The sequence below is a fragment of the Nilaparvata lugens genome, chromosome 5, assembly GCF_014356525.2.
Source record: "Nilaparvata lugens isolate BPH chromosome 5, ASM1435652v1, whole genome shotgun sequence".
In the NCBI taxonomy this organism is placed as follows: Eukaryota; Metazoa; Arthropoda; class Insecta; order Hemiptera; family Delphacidae; genus Nilaparvata; species Nilaparvata lugens.
In genome coordinates, this window is record NC_052508.1 from 19,584,303 (window position 1) to 19,605,849 (window position 21,547).

Sequence of the window (21,547 nt, forward strand, 5' to 3'; positions counted from 1 at the left end):
GTTTTTGTAGAAGGTGATGCCTGATACATGAGCTCCAGGCTGGTGCTTGAGTAATGAGACGTGTGTTGATGAAAGATGAATGGACCTGTGGATCAGGTGGATTCCTAACCACTGGGAAGCAATGTTTTTCAGCAACTCATAATATAATAATAATTATCATAATATTATACTATATGTTATGAAGAAAAGCAACTCATAAATGATTGATTTGATTTTTATTTTAATATACTTAGCATGTTATCAAGATATAGAACATAGTGGAAAATAAGATTAAGGTTCCACTGATATTCAACAACTCAAAACCATGGTGGGAAGCTATTGATGTCGTGCATGGTCGCGCTGCGCTGATTAGCTATCCATAACGATATGATAAGGGATCATGCGTCTGCTATTTCTGTTATAAGGGTGGTCACTTTAAGAGACGAACACCTCTAAATAACATTTATGATGGTAATTACTGAGATATTGCAATTATTAAATTGCTAATGAATTAATAATAATTATTAAACAAAAATCCAAAGTAAATGCTGCAAATCACCCCGAATTTTCATCTAGCTGTTTACCCTGTTGTCAATATTTTCAGTAGCAGAAGTCTTCGGGGTGATTTGCAGCATTTAATTTGGATTTTCGTTTCATAATAGTTACCATTTACGGTATGAGTTTAGAAATCGATTTCAAGGTGGTACGGAACCCACCTAAAGCCGTATATAGATCCATTCATCTCTTATCATCATCCGTCTTATTACCCACACACAAGCCTAGAACTTATGTGGGCATCATCCTCAGCAAAAAAAAAAGATCACCGTACTTTGGGTGTTAGTGGTTACAATGATCGTTCTATCTTACATGTTATTTGTATAGACCTGTCATACTGTGCAACAATCTTTTTGTTCTCCGTGAGATTTTTTATTGTAAATGCCAGAGTCTGATAGCGATGGAGAATGAAAGAGACTTCATATAACATTTTTCAAATCAATAAATTTGATTTTTTCGAAGTCAGCTCATTCAATTTATGGTTACCATCATTTCCTGGTCAAGTTGTAGTTTCTATTCTGTAAGATAATATTCCTGCACCTGGTGGAGTTTGCAAAGAATAAGCTATAAATAATAAAATGCAAGTGTGTGATTTTGCCCACAGTATTATTATTGCAAATGATACGGTAATGCTACTAGAAGAATTTCAAATACCACAAAAAGCATATCAAATTTATCTGAATATAGCTGAGATGGACCTGATTTAAAGATCCAAAGATACGCACATACCGGTATCTCAGTAGACATACCGAAAGTCTTTATTCTCAATAGTTAACAACTGTGATAAATCAACTATAAGGGCTTTTAAACACCATCATGTTATGGATAAATAAACTATATTGGATCATTCATGTAACGTGTAGAATTGTATTATGAATCAAAGTTGATAAAAACTCCCTCCTCCATTCATGTTATACATGATATATAATGAGCTATAGTAATTCTGTTAACGCGTAGACACACATATACTACCAGCATGGTGTCGAAAGCTATTAATGAAGACCTGGGATGGAGTTATTCAGTGCTTGGCATGGCGTGAATCTGGCTGGATGGAACCTTGGCATTATTTCTGCTATGCAAATTGAGCCTGTAAGCGACCTACCCATTCGTGTGATACAACTAACAGATCAGAGATGATCGTATTGACAGTTTACATGATTAGCATGACAGACACAAAATTGTCATTAATTTATTGTGGATGGATAGGCTATTTGGCGGGAGTTGAAGCGGACTGATATCATCTATGTAGACACTAGCACTCAGCATTGTCACTATAATATAATCTTTCCCAAAAAATAAAATGTTTAACGCTCATTTTATAACACAACTTATTCCACAATACGAAAATGAGACTATCTTATTTGAAAATTTCACTTTATCCTCAATTCGGGAGCATCCCTTAATCACACTAAGAAAAAGTATTGTATCTGGAGAGAACTGGGTTAGCCCAGATGGGTTTACACCTTTGTCCTCTTTTACTATAAGATGGTTACTCTAAAGATAGCCATTCCTCCACTCTGTGACGTGAGTAGGATCGGAACGCTGCATGATAAGTGTGGCCTGGGTTACCTTTTACCTATTAATTCCTATTTTTACCTATTAATTCCTATTATTATTCTTTATATCAAAGCATATGGGTAATAGTTTGTTTAATAATAATATTTGTTTGCCAATTTCATGGGACCAGAAGATATTGTACGAGTTATCAAGGCACAACGGTTGAGATGGTTGGGAATATCCAGAGAATGGAGCACTGCAGGCTACCGCATAATTTGTTAAAAAGTAATATGATTGGTACGCGTAGAAAAGGAATGCCCAGGAGGAGATGGCTGGAGGATGTGGGGGCCGATTTGCGTGTTTTGGGCGTCAGAGGATGTGAGAATGTGACGGGGAGGAGAGACGATTGGAGGCGAATTGTGCAGGAGGCCAAGGTCCACATCGGACTGTAGCGCCAATGAAAGTAAGTAATAATATGCTACCTTTGGTTCAAAAGAAAAGTCAAACTCACTTAAAGTTATACGACTTCCTCTGTTACTATTTTTGGTTCATGATTTCTTTTTTAACTCAAAAATAAAACTACATTTTTTGGTTATGTGCTACAATAATTGCATTTTGCTTTATTTTTGCAATTATATGCTCAAAGTAGAGCATTAGCACACTTATTCATCCAGAACATCATTCATTATCCTCACCATTGCCATCTTAGTTTGCTAAGTGACCTTCTCTCGACATTCATTACAGCCGATCAATATTCAGTGCTGCCTTGAACAATGTTGAAGATCAATTGAGTCGGAAGGAATAATTGCTGGTGAGATTCCAGATTTGTCATTGAATACGTCTGCTATGTGGTTTTCTGCTCGAGTAGTCAGAATGGTCTTCTGCTACACAATTTTGAAAAAATCCATCGATAGCCTGAAAAATTATAATAATTATTAAAGAATAGCAGTCTACGTGATATTTATATTATTGTTATATAGCTTCTTTGTTCAGTAAACTTGTCCATATATTATGATATGAATCCTCGGTACGGTAATTTGTTTTGTTTTCATGTCTTTGTCGCCTTTCAACCTATCCATTTTTTCCAAGTCAAGTTATCAAGTTTTCTTTTCCAATCATTTATGGACAGTGTTTTTGAAATCAGAAATAGGTATGGTAGGTAGAAAACATGATTTTTGATATCAAATCAGGGAATTTATGTTATTGGCAATGTTACGTTGAACTTTTAAGCTTAGCAAAGATTCCCAAAATGAATATTATTGTAATTTCTATAAGATGTCATCCTCAAATAGCTGACAATACTGAAAAATACTGAGTCTAGGTTCAGCTGTCTGGAAACTAGATGTTGAGAGATACAATGGCCGACTCTTCTATTCATGGCCTGAACTCTCGGTTGGTTAAAGAGATTTCAAGTCTTCTCTTCTTGAACTTCCAAGGATACAATGACATTTTGAAATGATTATTATATTTCCGTATTCGTCTCAATCGGAGAAACATAGGCCTACCGTACCTACTATTATCATGTTCATTGCTGGTCGATTGATCAATCGGTAGTGGCCTACCGGATATGGTTGATCGATTGATTGGAAGTTTGGTTCTAAATGACAAAAAGTGAAGCTGAAAAATGACCTTAAACATGGAAACTTGGACTCGGAAGTAGAATAAAAGAAGCGATAATCTGTCGATAATTATTTTTTATTGTTGTAACATGCATGAGTGGAGTTTGTCTGCACTCTGCACAATGTGAAGCTCAACTCTGCAAGGATTCTCCATAATCAAGGTCTTGGTTGATATTAGTCATGCGGATTCAAAACTACTTCAATTTTTTTCACGAGACTATTAGAAAGAATTTCAAAAGCAAATGGAAGAGCATTCATGTCACAAAACAAACAAATATCAGAGGCTAGAAGAAACAAGAAAAATCATGTTCATGAAATTTAAATGAAAGAGTTACTAAAAGGGTACTTTGCTTGTTGTCATGCATTCAAAGCTATTCTTGTCTCCCAATGAGAAGGCCTAGGCCTTATCATTGAGAGAATACAGACAATAACATACCGTACCTATAATAATAACAACTTCTCAACTTCTCTCTCTACCAACCCCTCCCCCGAAAAGTTTGAAACTCAGAGTAATGCATTTGAAATCATTTCGAGTCATTAGAGCATCATATATCACTAAATTAACCATTTGCTTTTTTTATCGACCATAGTTTTCGAGATCTATCGATTTTTTTCTATTTGGTTGTTTCTGGGGTGCTCACCTTAGATATTTGCAGTTTTCATACTCTGATGGTATAGAACTTTTTCAAGTTTATACTCATTCAAAAGCTTACGAAATGGCAAAGTTTTATCATTACTGGAAATATATTGTCACCCTGACAAAATCGAGGAAAAAATTTGTTTAAATTTTTGTTTTGAACTCGACCAACGTACTTTTTGCAACTTTGAGCGCTCATAAAAAGTTTAAGAACGTCAAACATATGTTAAATATATGAATATGATAGCACATTTCTTCCTCTATCCAACCATATCCTTGGAATTTTAGTTTTCGACTTATTGTTTTCTAGCTATTGACGTTTTAATGACGGTAATCATAAATATAGAAGAATCGATAGTTCTCGAAAACCAAGGTCGATATAAAAAATATTTTTGTTGCATATTCATTTGTAGAATCCATCGTATTTATACCAGAGAAAAACAATTCATCGAAGAATCAAATTCGCTATTTTATAGTACATAGTGAGTATAATAATAACTCTGATTGCTGGAGTTTGGGCACATTTTGCATTCCAAATCATTTTTTGGTTTGGTAATGAAGATAGGTACCGAATATGGAGTTGAAAAAGTTCTCTCAAATAAATAGTGGAGGCTTCAAAACCCAGATTTTAGTTATATCATGGGGACCAGTAACGAGTTTATCAATCAAACTAGCCGTCAGGCTCGCTTCGCTCGCCATATCCGTCTAGCCAGGGAGCTCCGCCCCCTTGACCCCCGACTGGATCGTCCAAAAATGAGATCAGCGGGCAGGCTTCGCTCGCCTGCATTTTTCATTTGAGCATGCTTCATTCCATCAGAAAGTCAAAGAACTGAAAAAACGCTGATTTTGGGGGTATCTTTGATGAAATATTAAAGTCATCTCATCACAAAACTTTTAGACCCCAGCTTAACCTCTCTACCAAATTTGAACATTTTCCGTCTATTACTTGATGAAATAACTGAGAAAACGCAAAAAACGCTAATTTTGAGCATATCTTTGGCGTTAATTCAAATTCCTTCTAACACAACATTATTACAACCCAGCTAAGCTTCTGTACTAAATTTGAACGTTTTCTGTTCTTTTTTCTCGATAAAGCTGAGAAAGCGCAAAAAACGCTGGAAAACGCAGATTTTGGGCGTATCTTTAGTGTTATTTCAAAATTCCTTCCAACACAACATTATTAAACCCTAGCTGAGCTTCTGTAGTAAATTTGAACATTTACTGTTCATTTGTTCTCGATAAATCTGAGAAAAGGCAAAAAAACGCTGGAAAAACGCAGATTTTGGGCGTATCTTTGGAAATTTTGCCAAATCTGTTCTTAGTACGCCTCTAAAGGGCCAACTGAACATACCTACCACATTTGAACGTTTTTGGCCCGGTAGATTTTTAGTTCTGCGAGTGAGTGAGTCAGTGAGTGAGTGCCATTTCGCTTTTATATATATAGATAATATGGTTTACTTTGGAGGAAACACAAAATTTGAAAGAAATACGTATCTAATGATATTTTGAGAAATATATATTATGCCTCTTATTGCAGTGACAACTTGCAAACGCGAATGCGGCAACACAAAATTATGACTATGTAAATTAATTGATATAATGCTGAAAAAAGAGACATTTTTTAATAAAGAAATTATTTAAATAGGCCTACCGTATTTTTTTATTACATTGATGGGAAAAATACTATTCTTGAGGCTTCAGGAAAGCTCTCTATTTCATAGTACCTATTTATAGACGCGGTTCAACTTTTTCTCCTCTTGTTAACATTTTATAACGTTTTTCAAAATTGCATAATTTTTCAAAATTGCATAATTTTTCCATAATGGAATACTGCAAAGGCTATTAGATGATCCTTAGCCATATTTCATGATTTGCGACTCTGCGAATGAAGTATTCCAGTATTGGAGGATATTTTTGTTTTGCTGTAATAAATTATGAATTTTATTATAATAGCCTATATATCATTCTATAAATCCATTTTGAGAATAATATGATGATTCTATAGTCATAAATAAAGGCCTAATTCAAGAATCAAGCCTGAACTGACTTTTGTCACGTAGAACTTTAAACGCAGGATATTGACCTGAGAGAATTAATTTCTTCGAATCACAATGTAACTTGAACAAGTTGGTTAACCAACTTAGCCAACAATGTTACAATTGCACATTTCTCCATACAGCATATTGAATGATTGGGCTCATTGTCCTTCTCCAGCATTATTACAGCAATAAACGCTGCTAATCGAAACAAAAATAATTGAAATAGCTACTGGGAGTTCGGCTTTTAAGATTGGAATAAATTCCTATTTTGGTGGCTTACTGAAATGATATAAAAGAATATTGCTAACTTTCTCATAAATTTCTAGAATGTCATCAATATTATTATTTATTTATTGCGTAAAAGTATAAAGATTTAGGTTTAGCAAAGGATTCATGACAACAAATACCGATGATTCTGTCCTTGAAATATCTTTTGTTAGGATTCACTAAGCAACGCTAAGATCTTTACTGTTTTCCGAATAGATCTTTCCATATTCAGGTTTACTCCTACGAAATAAATCAATATCTTCAAAACATTTCAAGAGAGGATTAAGAATGTTGCATCATACTTGATCACTCGCTCCACGATGAAATTATCATCCATAACCAAATCAGAAGAAGCTCACTGTTTAGTAAACTTTGGTTTGTAGTTTTTAGATGAAAAAAATTAAAACTTCTCTAGATTAAGTCTCTAATCACCTACTTGGAGAATAAGGGGAATACAAACGAACAGTAGACTTCAAGAATATCACAAACGAATGGGAAACTTATCATTATTGAATCTTATTTGGGAATATCAGGTAGCATGATTGATGTTTCAAATTATGACAAATTTCCACCTACATTATGGATGAATATTAGGTTTTAATTCTCTTCTAAAATCATCTCAGTTAATATCACACGCTTTTTCTATTGGATCCTGTGGGATATATTATATAGCATTGTACTAGTAGTTCTGATCCACATTCTCATCCACAAGTACCTGATTGAAACTATAGACCTTATGGGAATACAGCAATAGACTGGCTTCTCCACACATCTGTGTAATCACTTGTCAGCTGAATTATGATGAATAATTCTATAGTCTGATTTTTACTCTAATATTGGAGTATGAAGGAGGCTCCTTTTTCCTTTTATATTATCCTTGAAATGCAAAATTTCCAAAAACCTTGTATATACGTCGACGCGCAGTTAAAAAAGGAACATACCTGTCAAATTTCATGAAAATCTATTACCGCGTTTCGCCGTAAATGCGCAACATATAAACATTCAAACATTTAAACATTAAGAGAAATGCCAAACCGTCGACTTGAATCTTAGACCTCACTTCGCTCGGTCAAAAAACACTTCACTTGAATGGGCTACTTTTTTTACAAAATAATAAAAACAACATAGCATTTATTATATAGCATGTGTATCTTGAACGCAATTCCACTGCATTTTAAACATATATGATAATAAGCGATCACATCACACCCGATGTGTGACACACACACACATCGATTTTTTGCCTTCCTTATGAATTCTCTCAGATTAAACGTAACTTGACAAACATCATCCGTTCGACATCAACTTTATAATCTAATAACATTATTATAAGGACGGCAAAAAATCGTATGTTCAAATCTATTTGTGTGTAACTAGCCATAGTCTATTATTCCAATGCTATTATAATTATATGAAAATCATCAGATAAAACCATTATATCAATAGGACCGTAGTTTTTATGATACTGCGCACTTAAACTACGACTTTGTTTGATGTTCATGAATGATGAATGCGTCATTAAACGAATGAGAATGGAAATTAAACCATCAAGTTTTAAAGTTTAACGAAGTTAAAACTGTGTATCATAGAATAGAAAGCGTGAATAAGGAGGAAAAACTTTTTGGAAAAGTTTCGCCGTTCTTCAATTAAAATTGAAGGACAGTGAACGATTCAAAAGAAGAAGAAAGTGTCTGAATGATCTCGTTCCAGTTGTACAGGATGTGCTGGAAAATTATTGCAATAGCCTCCTAATAACCAGCGTATTTCTTTTTGCGCCTGGGCGTAGTCTCAGTCAAAAATATATTGAAGCTAAGGACAGAAGCATGAGAGAAGAGGAGGATAGGAAGAGAAATAGTGTAATGGATGTGTGATAAGACAGTTGGAGTCCAGACACGCTAGACCAGAGACAGGATGCTCGGACCTCAGAAAATAACGTCATGAATAATTGTCAGAATGTAGTTATGAACAAAACAGTTGCTGAGCGAAAGTGGACTCACCCAATGCTTCTTCTAGTTGCTCAAATGGTCAACAAACATTCTTCAAGCTCTTATCTTCCTGGAGAGAAATAATGAAGAGGATTATTTTTCAACCAAAAGATTCATTCATTAGGAATCTATTTTGTGCATTAACATTTTTGCAAGGTTATTTCCCATTAGGTATAAAATTTATTTCCAAATATAAATGAGTTAGATTGTTTTCTAAGTATATAATTCTGTTGTATCATGAGATGAGAATAGATATGGTAGTAGAAAATCTACGTACATGAAAAAAGTTTCAATTGCCTTCCAAATACATACAGCATCGAAGAAGCGGGATTATCTCGATTACGTTTATTCACCATTGACTTCTTAAGAATATTTGATTCGAACATGTAATTCAAATTATCAGTAAAATTATAAACTATCAGTTGAAATATAATTCAGTAACATGGAAAAACTTTTAAATAATTAATAACATGGTGAAATGGCTGCTTCAAAGTTGTTATCCTCCATTGAGGCTCTAGGGGAGTACTTGTTAACACAGACAAGTCTGCCCTATAAATTTATTGTACAGAAAATTAATCTTGGGCCAGCTCTGACAACAGATTTATTGTTTGATTGATTTTTACTGAATCATAGATTCTTATATCAATCAATTCATAGACAGATTTTAATGTAAATAATTACAGACAATGGTTATGTGCAAATAATTAAATTTCAAGTGGTTCGGATTCAACTCATATCTATAGAATAGACCTACACTGTCTTGTTTCTTACTATTCATCATCCGGGTCTTATGTGGCAGCAAGTCATCAACAACAATATTTATTATCCAAATGTTTTTTTAGTTAATTAGAATAATCTTGGGGAAATCCATTATTCCTCAAACATAATTCAAATTCAATATCTATTTCGTAATTCAAATTTGTCTACATAGCAAACTCCTCCTCTAGAAACGTTTCATTTCTTACTCAAGTTCCTGAATTCCTGAAAAGGATCCATGACCACTACCTGTTGTTATCAAGGTGATTGAGAGAGGGTGATTTTCATTAAGGTTCAAATTTCAAAGGTTTATATTATCATTTGGATGGTGTAGCAGTGAAGCAAAAGAAACACAAAAAATTATGAGGTAGTCAATGAATCATGAATGCTCCTTTTTACATATATTATGTATGCAAATACGAAATTCACTGCAAGGTAATCGTTGGTCAAAAAATAAGTGTGACCATTGGTATCATTATTAATTATTGTTGATCCTTCATGGAGAGGTAAGAGATAAACTATACCGCTCTTGAGACTTACTATTTCGTCGAGATATGAAAATGGAATTCAATCGAGGTTGGACCAAATTATAGGTGATGGCATACTACATCTCACCAGGTTGATAATCGATCTACTACCGCGAGTATGAATGAGCGATTGTATGTGCGAGGTACGACGCGCGTAAGTTTCATGCTGCGCATATCTGAGCTAGTTACGAAATGATGCGATAGAGCGAGAAAGGGCTGATAAGATGGAGGTGCAAGAGAGATGTGTGTTATCAGTGGTGTTGGGGTGTTGTAGGTGAATAAATTGGGGGTTGAAGAGTGGCGGGGGAAGGGGCTGAAGAGACTCCAGTGCGCAGATGTTGCTGGACTTGGGAGGAGAGGGTAGAATGCACAGCACGACACCGGCCGGAGAAGCTTGAAGCTTGAAGCAGTCGGTGCTCGGTGTCAGTGCTCTGCTCACTCAGTACGCAACGGAGACGCGCTAGTGGATGTGGTAGTGCGTGTGTGCGTCTCCAAGCTCCCCGGGCTTTCCAAGTGAGTTTTGTTCGTCTTCAAGGAGCTCTCGGTTTACAACCCTCAGCATCACAGAAGACAGAAGGCTCGCTATCTTAGGTGAGAGAACAAAACACCACTCAATCATCTGTTTCATTTTCGAGGGTCTCCTCCATGAATCATCGTGTTATCAATTGCCATGGTAACGGCAGTGGTGGTTTGATAACAACAGCCGCCAGCCTTATCGATTAGCCTCTCCAGCAATCTCATTACAACAATTTTGTAAACAACAATCATGCTCTGATTATTTTCGTAGACACCTTAGTTAGGGCAAGTTTACTATCAGCACTCGATAAGTTTTCTGTTCCCCTTCTATTGAAAACAATCTTATTTTTAAATGCATAGGTCATAACAGATTTGATGAAAAGTTTTTTATAGTGAGAACATTGAAGAAATTGAACAAGAGATCTGATGAATAAGTCCTTTCCAGACCTAGTCCAGCCTTGATAATTGCTTTCTGAGTTATAGATAATTCTTTAATGTATACATCACATGCACCGCCCCATGCAATAATACCGTATGTCATGATGGACTGAGCAAATGAAAAATATACCATTCTTAATTCTTTGACATTGAGGATACCATGTAATATGATTCAATGAATAGATTAATGAAAAATAACGAGTTTGAAATCATTTAGGCTTTAAACAATTTTGATTATGATTTTGTTTGCAAACAGGCAAACATAGTGTTACAATTATTGAAGTTTATACTTTCTCCATTTTACACACTGATAAGGAGATTAGGATAATGTTTGAAAATTCAAGTATTGATTTCTATGAATGGAATTCCATAGAAATAAGTTATAGCTTATGTGATAAATTCTATTTGTTTTAGAAAAATGAGTCTTTTTGCCTTCTATCAATCTGATTACAACTTGTCTGCTGACATCACCTTTGTTGCTAGACCTATTGTCATCAATGATAAGAGGACTCATCACCTATTTCTATAATTCAGTAGATATGAATATGGAGCCATTATTGATCAACAATCCTCACAGCTCTTCAGGAATGTTCAAGTTGGATAACGAAAACAAATTCCATTTCGAAGTCTATTATCATCTCACTAATAGGGATCATCAATACAATACGTTTCAAAACGCAAATTATAAAAAATATAATGATAATATATTGGATTATACCCTAGTCAGGGCCTATGGCCTAGACTTATAAAGAATCTATCAATCTGTAGCATCTATTCTATAAGTCTTGAGTTGTGTATCAATGGGGATCACATAATCATCCTTACTATGTTCAATAATTAATGAACAGCAATTGAAATTATCTAGCTAAAGAGTAATACATTCCATTAAGATACTGGAATTGGCATCAAGAGGTGTCGAATAGTGACTAGAAAAAATAAAGTTAAATCTATTAAAATAAGTCCAGGACTACCTACTGTACCAAAGTTCATTGTATTCGAGGGTTATGTATTTACTGTATCTATTTGGAGAAAGCTGAGGACACATTGAGATTCATACAATGAATTGTCACAACACTAGCCAATATGTATGAAAATGATTATATTTGTACTTCTTGGTTTGTTTGCGGTGAACTTACTGATAAAGTCGGAACTTTGTTGCAGCTAATCGCAATTTGAACTAGAACGTAAGTTATATTACTTTGTACTTCAGCGGACTCTATAATTCTCAATCTCAAGACAATTTATCAAAAAAGCTTCAACTGTCAAGTTATTGAAATAATGAAATAGTGGACTCTAATACTTTGTAGAGCATACAATATTATATTATCAACAACAGCTATTGAATAAGAGAACATAGTTAATAATTGAGGATTTCTCTATTTATGTTCAATATTGGAATGTAAGTTATATCATTTTGTACTACAGCGGACTCTATATTTCTCAATCTCAAGACAATTTTTCAAAAAAGCTTCAACTGTCAAGTTATTGAAATAATGAAATAGTTGACTCTAATACTTTGTAGAGCATACAATATTATATTATCAACAACAGCTATTGAATAAGAGAACATAGTTAATAATTGAGGATTTCTCTATTTATGTTCAATATTGGAATGTAAGTTATATCATTTTGTACTACAGCGGACTCTATAATTCTCAATCTCAAGACAATTTATCAAAAAAGCTTCAACTGTCAAGTTATTGAAATAATGAAATAGTGGACTCTAATACTTTGTAGAGCATACAATATTATATTATATTATCAACAACAGCTATTTAATAGGAGAACATAGTTTATAATTGAGGATTTCTCTATTTATTGAATAATAACAATAAGAATATTTTCCAATTAATTTTTTGATTGGCACAATTAGAGTCAAGTACAATAAAAAACCTAAGAGATCATGTGGTTATGGAATGCAACATATTTCTGATTTATGTTGAATAATTGGATATACATGCAACAATAATTTGTATTCTACTATTCTACGGATCCAGGGTTGATAGCAAGCTCCCCCCCCCCCCCCGCCAAGAGCTCACGAACGCACTCAAATTTGAGAAAATTCAGCTTCTCCCCCATACATAAAAATGTAATCATCAGTATTAATTTTAATAAACACTGCCTGGCTTTTTTTAGGACCTTCCTCCCCCCCTCCCAAGAATTTCATGGACGCAGTTTGCGGCCAAACCCCACCCCCCTCCCCAATGAGCACCCCTGACTAAAAGATCCCCAATCAATTTGATATTGAAAGATCATATTATTTCGATCGACTTCCATGCAACCGACCCATAGCATGTTACATTCATTGATTTATTCCAGGTACCTGAAATAGGATTAGAATTACAGTAGTCCTCTCGGGAGTGTCCACCACCAAATTCAACATTTAATCCTCTTATTTACCGCTCACCGAACCGTAATGAATCATTGAATGTGAATTGAAACAAAACGTTGAAGTAACCTCATTAGGCCTATATCAGCACTCAAAGCCGCTAACAGTATTATTATAACATTGCATGCATGATGAAACTCAATTCTATTCAATTTATTCTATGGCATGGATTATTTTATTATCATGTTATGTGGTTGTGGATTGTGGAAATTTACTGTTTTGTTTTTCAGAATAACAGTCTTTTGGTTGACTCCGGTAGTTTCAATACTCAAAAATCTAATATTCGGCTGTCCAACAAGAATACTAAAATTTCTCTTTTGTCTTGTTTCTGAATAAGCTACTTCCCCTATTCAGACTCCTTGAACCCAAAAGTATAACTGGAAGAAAGCTCCGATTAACACCTGAATCCTTATGACTATATTTTGATTAACTCATTAATATTTATAGAGTTTGTCAGTTATTTACGTTCCCAAACAAGTACTGTAAATATATACATCCCCTCTCATGTCACGGAATTTTCTTGCCTGCAAATTGCTTCTCCATTCTACAAATAGACATTTGAACAGTTCTATCAAAATAAAAATACTTTGAGTTTGAGATAAAGAATTTCAATAAATATAAAGGTTTAAATTCAGGTTAGATTAGAATGGGTTTGATATTAAAATTCCAATAATTTGGGCTTGGGATAATTTAGATTTGAATACTCCCATATTAATCAATAAGAATGCATATACTGAATCAAGATTAGGTCAAGTTTATAAAAAAGTAATGGATTCATTTGCATCGCCTGTTTGATGTGAGTAACTTTATCAATCTACCGAAACAATCTTGAATATAGTGTAGCCTTTGACACTGAAGACAGGAAGTGTATCAGAATTATAAAAAAAATACAAGAGAGTTCTCCAAATGTAGGTCTACGGACAAGATCCATATTTAGTTCACGTAATACAGGTTTTGCATAAAATCGAAAATAGCAGTTATAAATGTTAAATAAATGAGCTCTACACGCAAAAATCGCACAAAAGTTCAAATTATTCTCAAAGGACACATCCTTCACAGGAAGGACCAAGGAGAAAGGTCACTAAGGAAGTACTTTTCCAAACTTTAATATCAATATTCATTATGCAGAAATAATTAAAAGTAACGACACCAAAACCTGATAAGTTATATAGCTAGAGTACTATTCACACGACAGTTGGTGTACAGAAGGTAGATTCTCTCATGAAAATGTTGTATTTATTTGCATGCTATGACTTCTGTACCATTTTGTAGGCCCTTTCGAATAGTCTCTCCTTATCATAATTTGTACTATTTTATTGAGATTCTATTTATTTCTTGAATTAATCAATATGATTCCATTAACTGCATTTATGTGAAATTCTATACTGATAGAGACCTCAAAATTTATCTAGAAAAATAGTTATACACAAGTTTTCCATAGCAGAAGTAATGGTGTGTACTTCATCCTTCTACTACTAAAACGAAATTTTTAAGAGTTATTTTTTTAATGAAAATGCGCGTATAGGCTACTTGGAAAAATTTTCAAGGTACGAGTAGACTACTATTTCCGTATAATATCATTTGTACTATTTTGTATCTTTGGTATTCAATACTGGCATTCCTTGCATCCTTGGTCGTGGAGATGCGGGCATTAATTCATAGTCATTCGAAACTATACATGTATGTCACTTTCAATCAGACTGAAGTCTGGGACCTAGAATCATGGATAGTATAATTCTAGAGTTCCATCGTAGCCATTGGATAAAACTTCCGTATATTATGGATTCGTGGTTGAAAGATTGTTCAACTGCTTTTCTGCTTGAAAAAAATAAAAATGAAATGTAAACAGTCTCTTCGATGTGAGAGTATGGGCTTGAAATGTATATACTTTGACATTGCTTTCTCCTTCAGACAATCTACTCTTCATCACTCAAGCTACATCTAATTATTTATTATTTTCATTTATTTATGTTTTTACTTTCCTTGTCCTACTACCATAGGTAAGGAAAGTATTGCTTTCCAAAAAAATCAAGGTACCCCAATTTCAAGTTTTCTATACGTTTCAAGGTCCCCTGAGTCCAAAAACATGATTTTTGGGTGTTGGTCTGTGTGTGTGTGTGTATGTGTGTATGTCTGTGAACTCGATAACTCCATTCCTAATTAACCGATTGACTTGAAATTTTAAAATTAAGGTCCTTATACCATGAGGACCCGACATTAAGAAATTCAATAAAATTCAATTCAAGATGGCGGAAAAATGGCGGATAATTACTAAAAAACCATGTTTTTCACGATTTTCTCAAAAACGGCTGTAACGATTTTCTTTAAATTCATACCATGGATAGCTATTTATAAGCCCTATCAACTGACATGAGTCTCATTTCTGAGAAAATTGCAGGAGCTGCGTAATATTCTCGAGAAAAATGGTGGATAATTACTAAAAAACCATGTTTTTCACGGTTTTCTCGAAAACGGCTCCAACGATTTTCTTCAAATTTATGCCATGGATAGCTATTTATAAGCCCTATCAACTGACATGAGTCTCATTTCTGGGAAAATTGCAGGAGCTGCGTAATATTCTCGAGAAAAATGGCGGATAATTACAAAAAAACCATATTTTTCACGGTTTTCTCGAAAACGGCTCTAACGATTTTCTTCAAATTTATACCATGGATAGCTATTTATAAGCCCTATCAACTGACATGAGTCTCATTCCTAGGAAAATTGCAGGAGCTGCGTAATATCCTTGAGAAAAATGGCGGATAATTACTGAAAAACCATGTTTTTCACGATTTTCTCAAAAATTACTCGACTGATTGATTTATTTCAAATTCATACTCTGTATAGTTATTTATCAGCTCCATCAGCTGGCATGAGTCTTCTTTCTGGGAAACTAATGGGGGGTTCACCCCATCCTTGAGAAATGGACTTTGTAACCTCCTTCTCGTGCATGAGGTAGGTAGGTAGAGCAGTCTATAAAAATAACACATAATCAAGATATTTCATCTGTAGAACAGCTGTTTTGACGACTTTTAAAAAATCATCGGATTTCACAATTTACACAAAGGAAAAAGTACTCTGAAAACAATTATATACACACATATACAGTAGTCTGATCGTAGTTTCAAATAATTATGTTGCCGCCAATCGTCATTATGTTATTTCTCTAAATTATTGTCGTTTAAGAATGAGGCTCCCAGTTCAATGAGCAAGGAAAGTTGTGTGAGTGTACCACACCAGATTTTTATTCACAAAGAAGCACTGATTGAGAAAAGGATACTCCTAGTCTAAGGATATCTAAGGATACTCCTTGTGGGTACTATTTCTCTCCCAAATTTAGATAACATTTTAAAAGTCCAAAATAGGGTTATAATTTCACTTTACTAAAATTTAGTCCATTTTCACTCAAAAACAACGAAAACTAAGATTTTTACATTGAAATAGTATTTTTTAATTCTATGAAAAAATGTTTGGTGGTATTATTTTGAACGAATATTGTGGATGCAGCTTTATTGACCGAGCGAAGTGAGGTCTAAGATTCAAGTTGACGGTTTGGCATTTCTCTTAATGTTCAAATGTTCAATGTTTATATGTTTATATGTTGCGCATTTACGGCGAAACGCGGTAATAGATTTTCATGAAATTTGACAGGTATGTTCCTTTTTTAATTCGCGTCGACGTATATACAAGGTTTTTGGAAATTTTGCATTTTAAGGATAATATAAAAGGAAAAAGGAGCCTCCTTCATACGCCAATATTAAAGTAAAAATCAGACTTTAGAATTATTCATCATAAATCAGCTGACAAGTGATTACACAGATGTGTGGAGAAGCCAGTCTATTGCTGTATTTCCATAAGGTCTATAGTTTCAATCAGGTACTTGTGGATGGGAATACTGCGTGAGGTCTACTGTTCACAGAACTACTAGTGTATGCAGTTAAATGTATAATGTATATATTCAATTTATCGCTGAGAGAGATGCCCACATGAGGCCCAGGCTTGTGTGATGAGGGGTGAGTGAACTTACAGCTTTGAGTTCCGAACCACCGGGAAGCCATCTGTTAACATACCCTATAGTTGAAGTCATATCAAATCTTCGAATTTTCAATCCAGTAAATAATACTACAGAGTATTCAGTACTCCGACATTCTCTAGTCGCGATATTTTTTTGTTAAATAATTATTACTTTCAAGGAAACTAAACTTGGCCCCGATAAGCAGTGCTGAATGGGATTGGGAGGAATATGTTTTCCTGTTGAACTTGACTATATTTCAGAGCGATTGAAGGTTGAGAGAAAGTAAATACTGTAATTTTTTTCACCTATCGGAAATCTTTATCACCTGTGCAAGTTCGAATCATCGCTTACTTACCAAGAACAATAACAACTTAAAGAACTATTAAGCCTTGGATAGCAAGCGAAATAATTCATTTTTTCTCAACAACTCAATAGTTTTCATGATTGGCCGTAACTCATTCAAGTGAATTTTAATTAGCCATAAATGAAGCTTTAATATTTCTCCTGATGCAGTTAAACGTCGATCTACTTAAATCAATTACGACGATCTTGATGAATTTATTACCTACTTCAATGAAGTTCCGATTTGATTGTCACGGGCTGCTGGATATCGAACAATATTAGACGCCGCCTGAGATAATATGATGCGCCATTTTCTATTTTAATGGAAATCTGAGTCATTTTTAGTGGACAAGAGTGTAGACATACTGGGTTAGAAGGAAGTTAGATCATAATTTCCTCAATTTCCTACAACCTTGGCCAATTTGTGGCGACCAAAAGGTGTGTGTATCTATCAGCTCCCAGGTCAAATGACCAATGCCCATGAATGTCAGACCTTCTTGAAGCTTCAACTAAGTCACTAACTGCCATGGAACTGCCAAATATAGTTTCCATTAAGTTGTTATTCAGTCATCCTCATGTCATTATACACAAGTATCATTATTCAGTTCGCATAAAAAGGTGAGAGATCTTCTGCAGTGATCTTCTATACTGATCGACTTGCATCTCCTGGAATGGTTTCTTGAAGTTGAAACGGGAGGATGATGAAAGTACAATCAATGTAGTATTGATTGAAACTGATAATCCATGAATATGTATCGTTAAATATATGAGTTGTTAAAGGAGCTTATTACTCCACAATCGTATTTACTCGTACAATGAAACTGTTCTCATGTAATTTATTTTTACACACACAGGCCACATTACAACCTCGCCCTCCGAGGATGAAAATAAAGGCAGCAATTCAATTTAATTCAACTTCATAAAGTCTAGAACCAAGCTTTTCACCGATTATCAATCCATCATGAAGGAACTTGTTGTATTTGTTTGAAGGAACTGTAAAATAAGATAAATTTCTTTCCCCGTTTCACAGCTATTATTTGTTAAGTGTACGTGAAAATGTGGCCTGTGTGATCACGAAACCATGGTCCTGTACCAAATAAAACTATAGAATTTGACGATATATGTGTGTTTTTATTTCATTAAGTGCAAGTGCTTGCACACGCAAACACATTTCCGATCACCGATATAAAAAGTTGTTTAAGTACATAAAAACATTATGTGGATTCTTTGTGCATCAAAAGCAATAAGTGCTTCACCATGATAATATGGATCCACATCGATCATGATTTTATATCTGACTCTATTAGATGACAAGCAAATTTCTCACCATCACTTCAACTCCTTAGAGCCTCTCGTTACTCTCGTTGGAAGAAGGGTGATTGTTGAGCACTATAATTATGTTATGAATAGCACTCAGTTATGTGCTTTGAAAAAAATCGTAACAGAAACAAACCAGAGAGTGGTATTTAAGATGTTGGTGATTCCTAGTCAATAATCTAAATACTCAGCTCAATTACCCAAGCGCAAGTACAAAATCAGTAATCCTTCGCAAAATCTTGATTGAAAAGTGACTTCAAAGAATTAGGAGTTATGATTAAAATATGCTTCAGATAGTTTGTGTATGTTTTAAGAAGAAAATTATTTCCATTTAGAATAGGAAAGTGCATGAATGAATTTGTGATTCAAAATGCATTTTTCCTAGGAGAGATCTCAATCACTCAGTGATTCAATCTTCTGAAGAATAAGCGCATATCAGGGAGGGAAGCAACAATGGAATAAGTCGGGAACAATTCACTTCCCTTATTTTGGTTGTGAAATTCAAATTAGTGTATCAGGCCTACTTTCGGAGCTATTTTTGAAGCTGCTCTCACTTCATCGGATTCTGTTAGTGCTTTCGTCTAAGTTGTCTTTTTTGGTTCAAATTATCTATGTTATTTCAAGCGAATGTTCTGTACTAAACAAACTCGATAGGCTTGTTATTATAGACTTGGGAACAATAATTATTAGAGCATTTGACAAATAAATGTAAACTGAAAACTGGCTTGAGACACCCATAATTGAAGAATAACCTACCGTACTTAATTTACATTAGGAATAATATGAATTCAGAGTAAACTTATCATGTTATATAGTGTCGTGCTATGAATGTTATAGAATATAATTTGATAATTTCTAGGAAAAACTGGAAAATTGAAAAAAATTAAAATGAAACAGTATTTGAGGCTATTAGAATTTAATTTATTCAACATAGATATGCGTTCCTTATTTACCCATTCATAAGCTATTGCTTTTTAAATATAATTACCCAAGTATTTTCATTCCAATACCTGATAGGCTATAAGGATGATGTAGGATTATATAGACTATTTGGATAACATTTCAACTACAATACATGATAGGCTATTAGGATTATGTAGGATTATATAGGCTATTTGGAATCAAGCTCTTGCATTATCTGTCTATGAATTATAATATTCCTCCACGATGTGTGAGAAAAAGGATGAGGTTCCGATCAAACACAAGTTCCTTCCAATCTAATATAAAGGACGCAGCTTCTCTGTAGCCAATTAGGCATTTCCTTTGTAAAAGCGATAATCTTTTGTACGACTAAAGAAGTAAATAATAAGTACTACAATGCACGGGTACAAGTGCTGTCTATGCTTATTGACCGCGACGTTCCCTGCTAAAGGCCACTGCATCAAGAACAGGAGATGAGCTTACCAATTCACGCACATATTTCGATACAATATCTACGAACGCTTCCAATATACTGGCAAATGAATCAATTTGATATGTTTTCCAATAAAATGACTCAATTGGACTCATAGTCTGACAATCCTATTTGTCACATATTTCAATCCTCATTTATAAATTATCAAGTACTGTATAACAAATTCGGATGGTCCATTATTGAAGTACTTTAATGGAAAATCGTTGGAAGTATGGAATTACATTGATGCCAATTATACTTAATTACAATATAATACTATTCTAAATAGAATCGATTTATCTTTTGCAGTTTGAATCACTCGAAATTATCTCTCTACTACTCTGTCAGGAAATTCTGCTTATATGTTCTATCTAATATCTAACATTAATTAATATTGATTTATATTTATCTGGTAAGAACTTGTAGAGGCAGTTATCCAATGAGTACTAATAATGTGAAAATACGTGAAGCTCTGATAATGCTATGAATGTGATATGTGTTACCTGCTGGCATTACTGATGATTCGGTACTATAGTGCTGATGTAGTGCTGAAATCAGAGAGTATTTGATGTGAATTCCATGAATTTCAACTATTTGTCTTCGAAATAATTCTGTTTTCATAATTTGACTTCACCTTTTGGTGAATAAGAGCATCAGTTACTGGGAAAACAATAATAGCATTTTCGACAGGACGAGCTGATCTGATCCGATCGCGAACTCCCAGACGCCAATCAGCCTTGTTCCTGAAGGTCACGAATACGATAACGTTACATGTTTAACGTCAGGAGAACTGCGTTAGTTCATTTGACATGTGTGCATGTTACTTCTCGTATCTCTTCCGTATGCTTGTATCCTCAAAGCGATAACACCGGTAATTTGTCAGAAATTGAGTGTTTCCTAATGAATTTCAGATCTAATCTTAATTATTATAATTAGCCAACTTCAATCCTTATAATATTCAATTAGCCTAATATCTAAATATTGACTGTGATCTAACACTTCACTTATAATTCCAAATTTGAGTTCAATCCTCTGTGTTGGATCGGAAAATGTTTTCCATTCAGGAGTAGAACGTTATTAGCTGTTTATAATAATGTGGCCTTTGAAACGAAGCTTTCATAACTTTGGCACATACATTTTATCAATTATCTCATTGCAGAAATAATTAATCATTGTATTCCAAGAATTTTGCCAAAATAATATGGTAACCTATTCTAGCATCGCATTTATTATGAAAACTTCTCGCTCTATGTGTATCAAGTTTCAAATTTCACTC

At 34.2% G+C, this 21,547-nt stretch overlaps 1 protein-coding gene and 1 long non-coding RNA gene across 2 annotated transcripts in view; one reads left to right on the forward strand and one right to left on the reverse strand.

Annotated features, from left to right (window-relative positions):
- Positions 1 to 2,099: 2,099 nt before the first annotated feature.
- Positions 2,100 to 9,996, reverse strand: LOC120351268. The gene is made up of 3 exons (XR_005571263.1): positions 9,875 to 9,996; positions 8,591 to 8,648; positions 2,100 to 2,946 (listed from the first exon to the last, which is right to left on the reverse strand). It is a non-coding gene; the product is annotated as an uncharacterized LOC120351268 (long non-coding RNA).
- A 248-nt stretch (positions 9,997 to 10,244) lies between these two features.
- The window catches only part of LOC111048127 (BTB/POZ domain-containing protein 3), a 55,043-nt gene continuing 43,740 nt past the window's right edge, over positions 10,245 to 21,547 (forward strand). The window contains 1 exon segment of the mRNA XM_039427864.1: positions 10,245 to 10,452. The gene's annotated coding sequence lies outside the window, so the exon portion shown is untranslated.